The 13,588-nt window shown below is 41.3% G+C and overlaps 1 protein-coding gene across 4 annotated transcripts in view; it reads left to right on the forward strand.

The window, feature by feature from the left end:
- The first annotated feature begins 6,254 nt into the window (after nt 1-6,254).
- LOC131688822 (sphingomyelin phosphodiesterase) overlaps nt 6,255-13,588 on the forward strand; it is a 74,997-nt gene continuing 67,663 nt past the window's right edge. For 3 of the 4 annotated variants that reach the window (XM_058973364.1, XM_058973365.1, XM_058973361.1), the window contains exon 1: nt 6,255-6,900. The gene's annotated coding sequence lies outside the window, so the exon portion shown is untranslated. Of the gene's footprint in view, nt 6,901-6,941; nt 7,492-13,588 lie in introns of those variants that run through there. The other variant, XM_058973363.1, reaches the window with a different exon arrangement.

Here is a 13,588-nt window from a genome sequence, read left to right on the forward strand (position 1 = left end):
CGAAAAAACATTTTTAAATGTTTCAATTTTTTAGCTATAGTGTCTTCAGCAAAGTTTATTTATATTTTTTGCATTTAAAAAGTATTTTTTGGGTGATCAATCCCTCTAAAGCTGAGAAGCAAGTTTTTGTTTGTTCATTTATGAAAATAAAAAAATACTTAATTTGGCAAAGTTGTTGAGAACATAAGTATTAACTTCGCTGAAGAAACTGTGTGTCTATCTGGCGATTTTAATATACATTTATGGAGATTTCTTTCATATATCCCTGAAAATTGCTTTTTTCAAAATACTTTTCCAGGTAATTTTGTAGAATTTCAAAATGCCCAAGATTTTGTTCTGCATAAGAAAATACAGAATTTTTGTAGTGTAAGTATATTTGTATCTCTTACAACTTAGAAGTTATCGAATGTTTTAATGTCCAAAAAGCAATATTTTGGTATGGAAGCCGCAAATTTCCGCAGATGAAGCTATACCAATACGAATCTGTAAAACAAACACTATCAAAACCGTTTGGTGGGCTCTAAGCTACGTTCAAGACAAATTCGAGTAAATTCCTTCTTTAGCATATTTTTCTTATTTTATAGATGCAAAATATACAAAAATAAAAATACTGTACTATAAGACCTCCCTAAGGTAAATTTTTATTTACTGATCAGAAAAGATTATGAGGCTTTGTCGAGGGACTAAAGAAGAATATTTTAACCGCTGCGATTTATTAAAAAGAGAGAAAAAAATATGTTAGTCCAGGTGTTTACGTTTCGACTTCGTATCTTCAGAAACTGAAAAAATATGTGCCGATTTTGTCAATATCATCGTTTTATCAGCCTAAAATTCACCAAAGGGCTGATAAAAACGGGTCTTTGCTGTATTCACAAACCGACTAAAACTATATTATGAGGCCGTTCATAAATTACACAACATATTTAAGGGTAAAAGAAGGAAGCATGAAGCATCTTGTTACATAGTGGAGAGAAGAAACAAAGGAGGAGGCTATACCCTCCCCCCCTCGCCTTCTAGATGAAATTAAAATTATAATAAAATCTGTTAATCACCACACCACTGAAATGTGTAGTGTAATTTGTGAATGGCCTAATAATAATGATTTAGCAGCTTTTTCAATATATGTTTTTGCGTGCTAGAAATTACTAATTACACTGACCTCAAAATTCAAATAACCATCTTGAATACGGTGGAAATGACACGAATGCCTACCCCACAAGCAGCCTAGCGCGTTAGATTTATCATTGTACGCGACCTCGCTACAATTAGTGTGCCCATTGACTGAAAGAGTTACGCGTCCACTATATCCGAAACAATTGTTTGAAAACAACAAATTCCTGCAGTGAAAGCGTACAACGTTTAGACTAGCTTGATTTTCTACACTGCAATTAAAGTTCAGACGAAACTCAGAATTGTACGCGAACAAATCTTATAAGGACTTCTTGAACATCAGATCGACCGAATTTTTCCGAATATATGCGAAGTTGGAAAATTAAATGAAAAACTTGATGAAAGCTGAAAACGCGGTTTTTGGCACCAGTTCGTCGACAGGTTAACGGCGGAAACAATATTTCGTCTGGTGGTACTCGATTCAACCTTTGACCGCAATATACGGAACCAAGAATCCTTTTTCGGCAAGAACAGCATTCTTTGTAGATCCACATTCAAACGATAGACGTTTCGTGATGAAATGATAATACTGTATATAAACGCAATGGTTGTTCTTTGAACACAAAAATTTATCTGACAGCAACGATGCTCGCGCTAAGCATAGTAGTGCGCATATCATTGTAACGTTCGTCGATAATTGACAAATTTTGTAGGATAAGGGAAGTTTAGCAATCCCAAAGGCATCAACAAGATCCGAGATGTGCTGAATATCCTTGATCTCCTCTATATGTATCTCATATTCATATTTTTAAACACGCTATATAATATCCAAATGTTGCAAAAAACGTGCATCTATCTAACCCAAATCAAAAGGTGAAACCACACAAGTTTAAATGTTGTTACAAGAGGAAAGAGATAATGTGCAGACTCACCGGTGTTTGACGATCATGTCCAGGGTCTTGAGGGTCATCTTGGGACCAAGTAGGTCACTGTGACGTATCGTAGCTGGCGGTCCTTCCTCCCGAAGCGGGCGCCTGTATAACCATATGCAGGCTGATGGAGATGTGGGACGGTCTTGACTGCGTCGATTCATTCACAACCGTGGCATGTGCACTCGATAATAGCACGAACTTGTTGCACCTTGCGAGGTCAATTTCCGTTTGAGGCTGTTCAACCCAACACGTTCTTCGGTTTCGTCGGAATGTTCCGGAACTTCCAAATCCCTCCTTTTCGGGTCTCGGGAACACGAGCGCAGTTTTGTTAATATCGCTGGCGATAATAAAAATTGCTTCACGATCGCGGAGCGCACGGATGAAATAACTACGTGATTTTCACCATACCGATGAACACGATGACGATTGCGACGGGACCGAAGCAAAAAGGGGATGGAAAACTAGCCTTTTGACCCGACCGAAGCGAGAATATGCACACATGCGCGTTCGTTCCGACAAACCTGATTTTAATTCCAGTCTACCACAAAACTTGCTGCATGAAAATGGCCTTCCTAGTGCGCCATTCACTTGCACGAATGCGATCGTTCCTCCTTACGTGGAGAAAAGGGGTGCCTTTTGTAATGGCGGTCGCACTACGGCCCGACCTCGACCTTCCTTCACTCGTGGGTTTTTCTCGACTAAACAGCGGGAAGAAACACCAACGCTGTCGACCGTACTCGGTCAACCCTGTTATCAGACTACCTGTTTTTTTTTGTTTTTGTCACCCGTTCTTCCGGGGATTTGTTTTCAAGCAAATTGTGCTAAACCATTTTGCTTACAAGCGGGCCGTCAAGTGCGCACCTCTTGCAGTACACACTAATCTCTTATTCATTCCTTTTAACATTTAAATTACAAATTTTACTGTAACACAAATTTAGTTATCTCTTCTCTTTTGGTTGACATGCTATCACCTACCTGGAGTTCCCAGCGGATCCAAGGAGGCCAGTTTGACAGCATGCTGCAAGTTTAATGTCTCGTTCCCCTGTCATTGTTGTCCGCCGTCTTCTCACTTTGCCTGATACGATCTCTTGTGTATGTGTGTTATCTTCCTTATAAAAAGCCTACCAGTGTTCCTTCTTGTTTCAATTTTTAATCAAACGATTATTCTTGTTAAAAAATTACAAATTGTATATCTAGTTTTTAAAAATATTTCCAACTGCATCCTCCAGTCTGAGTAAAATTGCATTATTGTTTTGTTTTTTGAATATCGATCTGAATTCCTTCTTTTAAGATGTAGATGAGTCAAAATGTAGCACCAAGTTGGCATGAATATAACAAATAATTTCGAATTTCAAACAAATCCTAATTACTATCCCCTTTCAAGAAATTTTAATTGTAAAGCAAAGAAATTTGTATCTTAATAAAAATGTGAAATTGTTGTACATCTAGAATTTCAGACGCATGCATTTTGTGCGCGATGCATATATGTGGTTAATCTAAGATTTTGGATTGTTCCAAACTTTCGAGTGGGTGATTCCCCCGTCGGTTATTTTCGAGTGGGTGATACTACCCATACTACCCACGTGTTCCGCCGGCCCTGTGCGCTTCCTATTGAGTGAGCGTGTATCGAGTTAACGAGACTATTAACAGATTTTGAATTGGAATTTAACTATTTGGAAAATTTCATTGTGGAAAATTTAGCGGTACTGTAAAACGGTGAAACACATCACTTTTTGTGATGTTTTCCGAAAATTTCTGAAGAATTTTTGTTGTAAATATGGCTGTCTCTCCTTTTTATCTCAAGTAGTACGAAATACTTTCTCCAATGTAGCATGATCTGTTGTAAACTTACATGCACTTCGTAAAAGTTGTGGGCGATATGTATACATGATATGAGTTATATTTTGGTTTTTATTCCCACATGTGACCGCATAGGGGGCACCAACACTAACTTTTCACAGAAGAGAGATATAATATCGAGATGTTTGGAAAAAAATACTATTTAGCTAAATCCAACCATTATCTCACAAAAATGTACCATTATTTGACAAAAATAACTCATTTTGGCGCGGGTATAAGTGCAATCAATCGATTTTGTAAACTTGTTCATTCGCTCTTTACCGAAAGAAAAAAAATTGGATTGCTATGGGGTGATATTACAGTTTTGACCATCACTGTAAATGTAGGGGAAAGTGGTCGGTTCTGTGCTCTGGTCGGTTGTCGGCACCCCTATGCAACTTTTGACAGAAAGCAGATATGGTCATACTATTATATTTTAATTGTGTGTTATATTCGCACATTATTTTTGTACCGATAGCGGAAGCAAACAGTTTCGTATGATAGAGAAAGAAGTGAATCGAACGAGAAAATATGCGCATTAAATATTTACGAAGTGAATTTATTCTAGAGTGTGATTCAACATTGAATGGCGACGAAATGTTTGCCACATTTTTTTGGCTCAGTTTTGAAAAAGTTTACTAAAATCGGATGTCCTCCCAAACATGGTCGGTTGTCGGCACCCCATGTTTGTGGCAAATTTTGAATTCTCTATATACCAATCAATATGGATATTTTCGACACGGTTTTTATGAGTCGATGCAAAAAATCGATGCCTGATTCCATTTTGAAATCCAATATGGTGACATCCCGATTTTAAAAGTACCCAGATTGAAAATTTCAGATTTGTCTATAGTAAAAAATCCGTCATATCTAGTATGATGGATTTTTACTAAAGCTTCGGCATGTTGAATTTTTGTATGGTGACGAATATTAATTTTGGATATGGAGACATCCTACCTTTGCAAATTAGAAATATCCACATTGTACGGTTTCATATAATAACGCGGGAAGGAAAAGTCACCATTTTGAATTTATAAGTCTCTTTAAATTTTTGAGCTCTGTAGAAAAAATTAATTTTAAATTTTTAACCACCACGTGTGTACTAGTATATGTAGTAAAGTCAAGGAGTGAGTCGCTTAGCACAAATCGAATTGTGCTCACATATAAACAGCGTGTTAGCTTGTGCCGCAATGTGCCACGATGTGCCATGGTGTTCAGTAAAACAAAAGCAATTGTTGTTATAATTATTTAATTACACTTTGTTGACAGTTTTTGAGTTGTCAGAAATGTGCCTGATTGTGGTAACGAGTGAAATAATCGTGTATTACTGTGAATCGTAATCTTATATCATAGGTGATACAGTGTGTATGGCACATTGTTCTAAGCTAGCCTTGAGTAAAGTAGTATTTTATTTGGATTTCAGATGCTTCTTGCAGCATATTAGCATTTTCATGCATAACTATTGTAAACTTGCTTTCTATTTAACTTCTTGTCATTAATCACAATTTTGAAGGAAGAAAAGCCATAAAAAATATTTTCATGGTAGTCAACACTGTGTGGTATAATTTGGTCACCCTGTAAATATGAAAGCGATCCTCCAGTGCATTAGTGGTGCGTACTATGCGTACCAGCTTTTCACATACGCACATTGTGCTTCTGGTGAGGAATGATGTTAAAAGTAAAGTAAATTTTATTTTTTCTTTGAATGTAGGTGTTTTTTTTATTCATATTGTGCCATTTTGTTAGGGTGCCGACAATTGACCACATTTTTCTAAATGGCATAAAATTATCATTTTACTAAATTGTCAGTAACTTTTTTTCATATTGACGGAATAAATTAAATTCCTTAACTAGTTATTAGCTAAGGCCTCTAGCTTTTCATTGGTAAACTTATGTCCTTATATTATGCAATTGGAGAAATCTTATGAACTAAAAACAAAAGTGTGCCGACAACCGACCACATTCCCCTACAATATTTCATTCGACGTTACCAATTAATACATAAACTAACGTAAGTGATTTCCACTAAAAATATGATCGGTTCATAGTTTTTTGCAGATTTATATTTTATTATTAAAACATTGTTCCAACCAACCCTCCAATTAAAAGCAAACGTATTTCCAGTTTACAATATATTGCAACAAAGTAGTTCGAAGAAAAGAAATTACTATTATCCGTTTGGCTTAGGAAATTTCGACCTAAATTTAATAGACTTTCATTTAGCAGCCAATCAAACTTGAACATTCCCATCTATGTTTCGTACGAGTACTCTCTTCGAGTCGCGATCGACTCTCACGGTTCCAGCCGCCAGCTGGTGCGAGAGAACCACCATCCAGCAGAAGTCGATCCATCCGTTCACGCGGTCCAGTCTGCAGCGATCAGTTGAGTGTTGGCCGCGGACCCCAGCTGACGACGTCTCTCGTTGCGTGGATATCTTCCTATGGCGCTTCAGAATCGTCGTCTTGGACTACTTATTTGTCGCGGTATTTTGGGGATTTGACTTCAATTGTCGACGACTAGTTTTGCCATTTTCGCGTTCAGACATTCGACCGTCACGGGAAGTGGAACTGCCCAGTGTTGTCAGCTGTGGACATATGAGTGTGCGCGTGCCGTTCGAAATCATCACCACAATCATCGACGAGTGGCAAAACGGAGCAGTTCATTGAAGAAAGCAAAATAAGCGTCTGATCGTGTCTGGCGTGTGATATACATAGAGATTTGCATATCTGTGGCGCGTTGTGGTGTGTATAGCGGATCAGTGTCACTGCTCTTTCTCTCGCTGTGTGTCTGTCTGGCTGGCTGCTGCTGCTGCTGATAATCGACAACGGCGACGCGCAAAATCTCTTACAGGCCACAACGCTCCGAACGTGATCAAGTGACCTGGCGCAATAGTTTGGTTCGAGGGTCCTCGAACAGAGCATTGAGTCCAGTTTCGGCGTGTCGAAGGAAGGTGTTACGTCAAGTCATGCATAGTGGTTGACCTACCAGCAGTCTAGCCGATAATTGATGTATTACAGAAGTAAGTGTTAACTACGTTGAATGTCGATGAGTTATCTGTGCGGTTATCTCTCGTGAGTACTGTTGTGGTTACAGAAATAGTGCCAATGATCTTTGGACCTGAGCTCACTGTTTTGCAAGCTGTGCTGGTCCGTTAAAGTGCGTAACTTCAGGGTTAGGTTTCCACAACAGTAGAAAGGATTGGCAATTTTCCCATAACGAAGTGTATTGATTGGCCTAATGTGTGCAAAAATAAGAAAAAAAGAAAATAGCAACTTCACCTGATCGGTTAGAGAAGGCAAAATAAAAAACACCGATGCCCAGCAACAATAACAACGATTGCAACCTGGCGAAGGCATGGTCTGTGGGAAAGGGAAAGAAGGAAAAGCAATACAAAAAAGTGAATAATGGAAACCGTTTCCATTGGCTCGTATATGAACGAAAAATTGTATTTTTAGCAAGTGAAGTGCGCAAAACGAAATCTTAAGTAGAGAGTTGAATAACTAAACGAGCTTATTGAAGATGAGAGTTTGGTGAAAGATAACACCTCAGCCGCGGACCAGCAAAACAAAGGAAAAAGGAATTTCTCCACCATTTCTTCGGCAGGCAGACAGTAAGTGGAGGGCAGTCGTTTTGTGAACGAGCGAACTGTGGTTGGTTGATGAGGGGAAATTTATTCCAAAATACTCGTTTCAACAAGAATCTACATAAACGAAACAAATTATGCCGTGAAATGGTGAAGCGTGAAGAAAAATAAATGTGCTAAGCTTCACTGTTTGACTTACGACATTGCATGCAGCGTAAAGCTATTGTTATGAATGTTAATTACTTGACAGTAATGTTCGTTGGGGACAGTACTTTCAATTGTGAGCCCGACCTTTTTTTATTTTTTTTTATTCAAATCGTTTATTTGATAAGGCACGTTGCGTTAGCTTAAAGGTGCCAATTTTGTTTTGTTTTACATTTTAAATTGCTTAAAACTAGGGGATTACATATTGAATTTTTTAAAATGAAACTAATGCGATTTTATAGCTATCTTATATATCTACACAAGGGGATAATATTGTTTTCGTAAGATTAGGGGGGTCATTTAGTTTTTGTGGCAATATGGTTTGACATTTTTATCAGTGAGATTATTGGAGCAAATAATGTTTAATTAAGGGGGACAATTTTTTACGACTAACTTAAAACTAGGAATAACTAGAGGGCATGATTGAATTTTGTAAAGATTCGTAATTATAGTTATTTTTGGAGGTAGTAGAGTTGGGCAATTTCAACGAGATTATATAATATAATAGTTAAAACTAGAAGAGACAAGAAGAGCTAAATGCTTCGTGATGATATTGGGGGGGGGGGGTAGGGGTGTTACTTCTGGGTATAAGAGTCAGGGGAGGGAGGGTAGACAAAGATGGCAGGGAGAGAAAATTATTTCAGTTTCAGGCATCGTGAGATCAACGGATGGATTACAAACTCGGGTGGCCTTCATCAGGGGAATCATGTACTGGGACGCCGGGTGGTCCTCCTCAAGATGGCAGGCGTTTTTCCAGACGATTTCGTAGTACGGCTCAGATGTGGATCGGCTACATTTCGAGTTAAGCGTGTTATGTTCGTGCCGTAGGTCCCGTGTTTGTTGGCTCATTCGATACAGATGGTTTGATACAGGTGGAAGAGCGTTCTGAGAATGATAAGGAGATAACAAGGGGCAGTTAGACTTGTATATTGATGGTTTTCACAAAGGTGTATATAAGGGACATATAGAGAACATCGCGGCTTGCCAGCACATCTCGAACCGGGACGTTGGTTGGTCTTCCTCGGGCCCGCAGGGTATCCATTAGCCGAGACCTAGCGGAACTGTACTCGGTGCACGCCCAGACAATGTGCTCGATGTCGTGATAGCCGTCGCCACAAGCGCAGATACCACTATCCACGAGCCCAATACGCCGGAGATGTGCATCCAGCGTGTAATGGTTTGCCATGAGTCGGGACATCACACGAATGAAGTCACGACCCACATCCATCCCCTTGAACCAAGGTTTCGTCGATACCTTAGGGATTATCGAATGTAGCCACCTTCCCAGCTCTCCACTGCTCCACGAAGTTTGCCAACTTTCGAGGGTTCTCTGATGAGTAATACTGAAAAATTCGCTGAAGCAAATTGGTCTTTCAAAAACGTCTCCTTCTAAGGCACCCACCTTAGCTAAGGAGTCTGCCTTCTCATTGCCCGGAATGGAGCAATGAGAAGGGACCCATACCAAGGTAATCTGGAAAGAGTTGTCAGATAAAGCACTCAGTAGCTCCCGTATTTTCCCCAAAAAATACGAGGAGTGCTTGCCTTGTTTCATCGAGCGAATAGCGTCAATGGAACTGAGGCTATCCGAAACGATGAAGTAATGGTCTGCGGGTAATGTTTCAATGACTCCAAGGGTATACTGAATGGCAGCTAGTTCTGCGGCGTAAACTGAAGCAGGGTCACTGAGTTTGTAGGAGGCGGTGAACTTTTGATTGAAAATACCGAAGCCAGTGGATCCTTCGAGGTTTGATCCGTCAGTATAAAACATCTTAGAACAGTCGACTTCTCGGAATTTATTATAAAAAATGTTTGGAACCACTTGTGGGCGTATGTGGTCCGGAATTCCACTAATCTCGTCTTTCATGGATGTGTCGAAGAAAACAGTAGATTCAGAAGTATTTATGAAATGCACACGGTTGGGATTGTAAGAAGAAGGGTTAATATTCTGCGCCATGTAGTCAAAGTACAGGGACATGAAACGGGTCTGAGAATTGAGCTCAACAAGCCTTTCGAAATTTTCAATCACGACCGGGTTCAAGATATCGCATCGAATGAGCAATCGATATGAGAGTTCCCAAAATCGATTTTTCAACGGGAGAACGCCCGACAGCACTTCGAGACTCATCGTATGGGTCGACTGCATGCACCCTAAGGCGATACGCAAACAACGATACTGAATTCTTTCGAGTTTGATGAAATGTATGTTCGCGGCGGAGCGAAAGCAGAAGCATCCGTATTCCATTACCGACAGTATCGTTGTTTGATACAACCTAATTAGGTCTCCTGGGTGGGCACCCCACCATGTTCCGGTTATTGTACGAAGAAAGTTGATCCTTTGTTGGCATTTCTGTTTCAGATACCGAATATGGCATCCCCAAGTACCTTTCGAGTCGAACCAGACCCCTAGATATTTTACTGTGAAGACCTGAGCGATAGTTTGACCCATTAATAGAAGCTGTAGTTGTGCTGGTTCACGCTTCCTTGAAAATACAGCTAGCTCAGTTTTCTCCGTGGAGAATTCGATACCCAGCTTAATAGCCCAAGCAGACAAATTGTCCAGGGTATTCTGTAATGGTCCTTGTAGATCGACAGCTTTGGGTCCCGTAACAGACACCACGCCATCGTCTGCAAGTTGCCTTAACGTGCAGGAATTGTCAAGACATTCATCAATGTCGTTGACATAGAAATTGTATAAAAGGGGGCTTAGACATGAGCCCTGGGGAAGGCCCATGTAGCTAAATCGTGATGTCGATAAGTCACCATGCGAAAAATGCATGTGCTTTTCCGACAACAAGTTTAGTAAAAAGTTGTTTAAAGTCGCTGAAAGACCATGCTGGTGCAGCTTCTCTGAAAGAATGTTGATCGAAACTGAATCAAAAGCCCCCTTAATATCTAGGAACACTGATGCCATCTGCTCTTTGCTAGCATAGGCCATTTGAATTTCAGTTGAGAGCAACGCAAGACAATCGTTCGTCCCTTTGCCTTTGCGAAAGCCAAATTGTGTATCTGACAGTAAGCCATTTGCTTCGACCCAATTGTCGAGGCGGGATAGGATCATTTTCTCGAACAACTTCCGGATACAGGATAGCATTGCGATCGGACGGTACGAATTGTGGTCGGAGGCTGGTTTTCCTGGTTTTTGGATGGCGATGACCTTCACTTGTCTCCAATCGAGTGGGACAATGTTAGCCTCGAGAAACTTATTAAATAAGTTCAACAAGCGTCTCTTGGCAGAGTCAGGCAGATTCTTCAACAAGTTGAATTTGATTCTGTCTGGCCCCGGAGCTTTATTGTTACACGACAAGAGAGCAAGTGAGAACTCCACCATCGAAAAAGGTGTTTCGTTCGCGCTATCGTGAGGAGACGCGGCGCGGTAAATCTTCTGTGCCGGGGCGGAATCCGGACAAACCTTCTTGGCGAAATCGAATATCCAACGGTTTGAATATTCCACGCTCTCATTGGTACTGTTTCGATTTCGCATACGTCGGGCTGTTCCCCAAAGAGTGCTCATCGATGTTTCTCTCGTTAATCCGTCGACGAACCGGCGCCAATAATCGCGTTTTTTGGCTTTCATCAAACTCTTCATTCGCTTGTCTAACGTCGCGTACTGTCGAAAACTGACGGGTAACCCGTCGTTCCGGAAGGTCTTAAACGCGGCGGCCTTCTCTGCGTACACGTCTGAGCACTCTTTATCCCACCAGGGATTGGGAGAACGTTTTTGTATGTTCGCGCCGGGTACTGGCCTAGTCTGAGCTTGATTCGCGCTGTCGAGAATCAAGCCAGCCAAAAAGCTGTACTCTTCCTCCGGAGGAAGTTCTTGGGTAGATTCGATGTTGTCGGATATCGCGGCAGCATAGCTCTTCCAATCGATATTTCGTGTGAGGTCATACGAAATATTGATTGATTTCAATGGCCTTGAACCGTTATTGATTGAGACTACAATCGGCAGATGGTCGCTGCCGTGGGGATCAGGAATTACCTTCCACGTGCAATTTAACCGCAGCGATGTTGAGCAAAGGGACAAGTCTAAGGCGCTCGGGCGCGCTGGAGGAGCAGGAATCCGTGTCATTTCACCCGTGTTTAAAATTGTCAAATTGAAGTTATCGCAAAGATCCTGAATTAAGGAAGACCGATTATCATCATAGAGGCAACCCCATGCTGTACCGTGAGAGTTAAAGTCTCCTAAAACTAGTCGCGGTGCTGGCAGGGATTCTAAGATGTCTTGTAGCCGTCGGTGCCCAACCGCGGTGTTGGGGGGAATATATATGGAAGCTATGCAAAGGCTTTTGCCTTTGGTTGTTACTTGACAAGCGACAACTTCAATACCTGTTATCGAGGGAAGGTTAATTCTGTAGAAGGAATAGCACTTTTTGATCCCCAAAAGCACTCCTCCATAGGGGGTGTCTCGATCCAGGCGAATAATATTAAAGTCGTGGAAGTTGAGTTCTATGTCGGAAGTTAACCAAGTTTCACATAATGCAAATGCATCGCAACTCAAATTATTTATTAAAATTTTGAAGGAATCGATTTTCGGGATGATACTTCTGCAATTCCACTGTAGAACAGTGATCAAATCCGTGACCTCGTTCGATGAGTTAGCCATCGAAGGATACAATCGCTGAGAGGAGGGGCCATTTAGCAGTCAACTGCTTCAAAAATGTTCTCACTGTAGGGAGAAAAGCTAACATAAGACTTTTAATAGGATCAGTAATATTGAAAGTTTTTATTATCCAGTCCACTATGTCCGAGAGTTTTATAATTCCAGTGCTGTGATTACTCTCGAACTGAAACAAAGGAACACTTGGGATTTTTGATGTTCCTGGAAGTGCTGGGAACTCCTTCTCTGAGCTTAATCCTCCGAGACCAGGAGCTAATTGCTTCGGTTTGGTTGCAACACTTCCAATAGATGTGACTTTCGGAGCCCCCTCAAGGGACACCTTCTGGCCTTTACAAGGAACTTTACGAGAGGAAGTGTTCCTCCTCTTCCTATAAATTCTAGGCACCCTAGTAGATGTTCCCTCTTGTGGGTTACCAGCCTCGCCCTCGTCAGGAGGCAAGTGAGTATAGGTGTTTGCTGAGGATGGTGGCGTAGCATTCTTTAACATTTCTGCGAAAGAATGTTTGGATCGTCCCGCAAGGGAACGTTTCAGTTTATCCCCGCGTAGTTTGTACGCGGGACATGCCGAGATATCATGCAGACTCTCCGCACAGTAAGGACACTTTTCGGCTTGCTTACTGCACGAATCATCTAGATGATTCTCCCCGCATTTTCCACAGCGGGCCTTGTTGCTACAATGGGTGGCTGTGTGACCCAGTTGTTTACACTTTGTGCAATTCATGACCCGCGGCACAAACAGACGCACAGGCAGACGAACCTTGTGCAAGAGGACGAAATTTGGCAGAGCGGTACCAGCGAAGGTCACCCGATAAGAGTTTGATTGGGGGTACGTTTTTGAACCATCCCCCGCAACTACTACTGAGTGCAAACGTTTGCACTCAAGTATTTTAACTGGCTGAAGTAAGCGGTCTCTGAAACGGCCAACCCCGTACTTCAGCAGATCCTCGCACGTCAAACTCTCATCGGTTACGACGCCTTCGGATTGTACTTTTACAGCTGGAATATACACGTTATAATCCCGCGTAAAGTGCTCACAGCAAGCAATATCGTTTGCCTGCTTTGAGTTGGCTAGCAACACCCTTATCTTGTCCGAGCGGACCTTTGAAATTTCGGTCACAGCCGAGAACCGTTCCGTCAGGTCTCTAGAAATCTGAAGAAGATTCAGTGATTTAGTCTTGGGCCGAAAGAAGACCACAAATGGACCAGTTGAGAGTTCTGGATAGCATTTGGGCCGGGGGGGAGCCTTAGAAGTTGAACCCGATTCAACTTCCATTTGACCATCCGGAGAGGGAACCATAGAAA

Source organism: Topomyia yanbarensis, chromosome 3, assembly GCF_030247195.1.
Source record: "Topomyia yanbarensis strain Yona2022 chromosome 3, ASM3024719v1, whole genome shotgun sequence".
NCBI classification, from domain to species: Eukaryota; Metazoa; Arthropoda; class Insecta; order Diptera; family Culicidae; genus Topomyia; species Topomyia yanbarensis.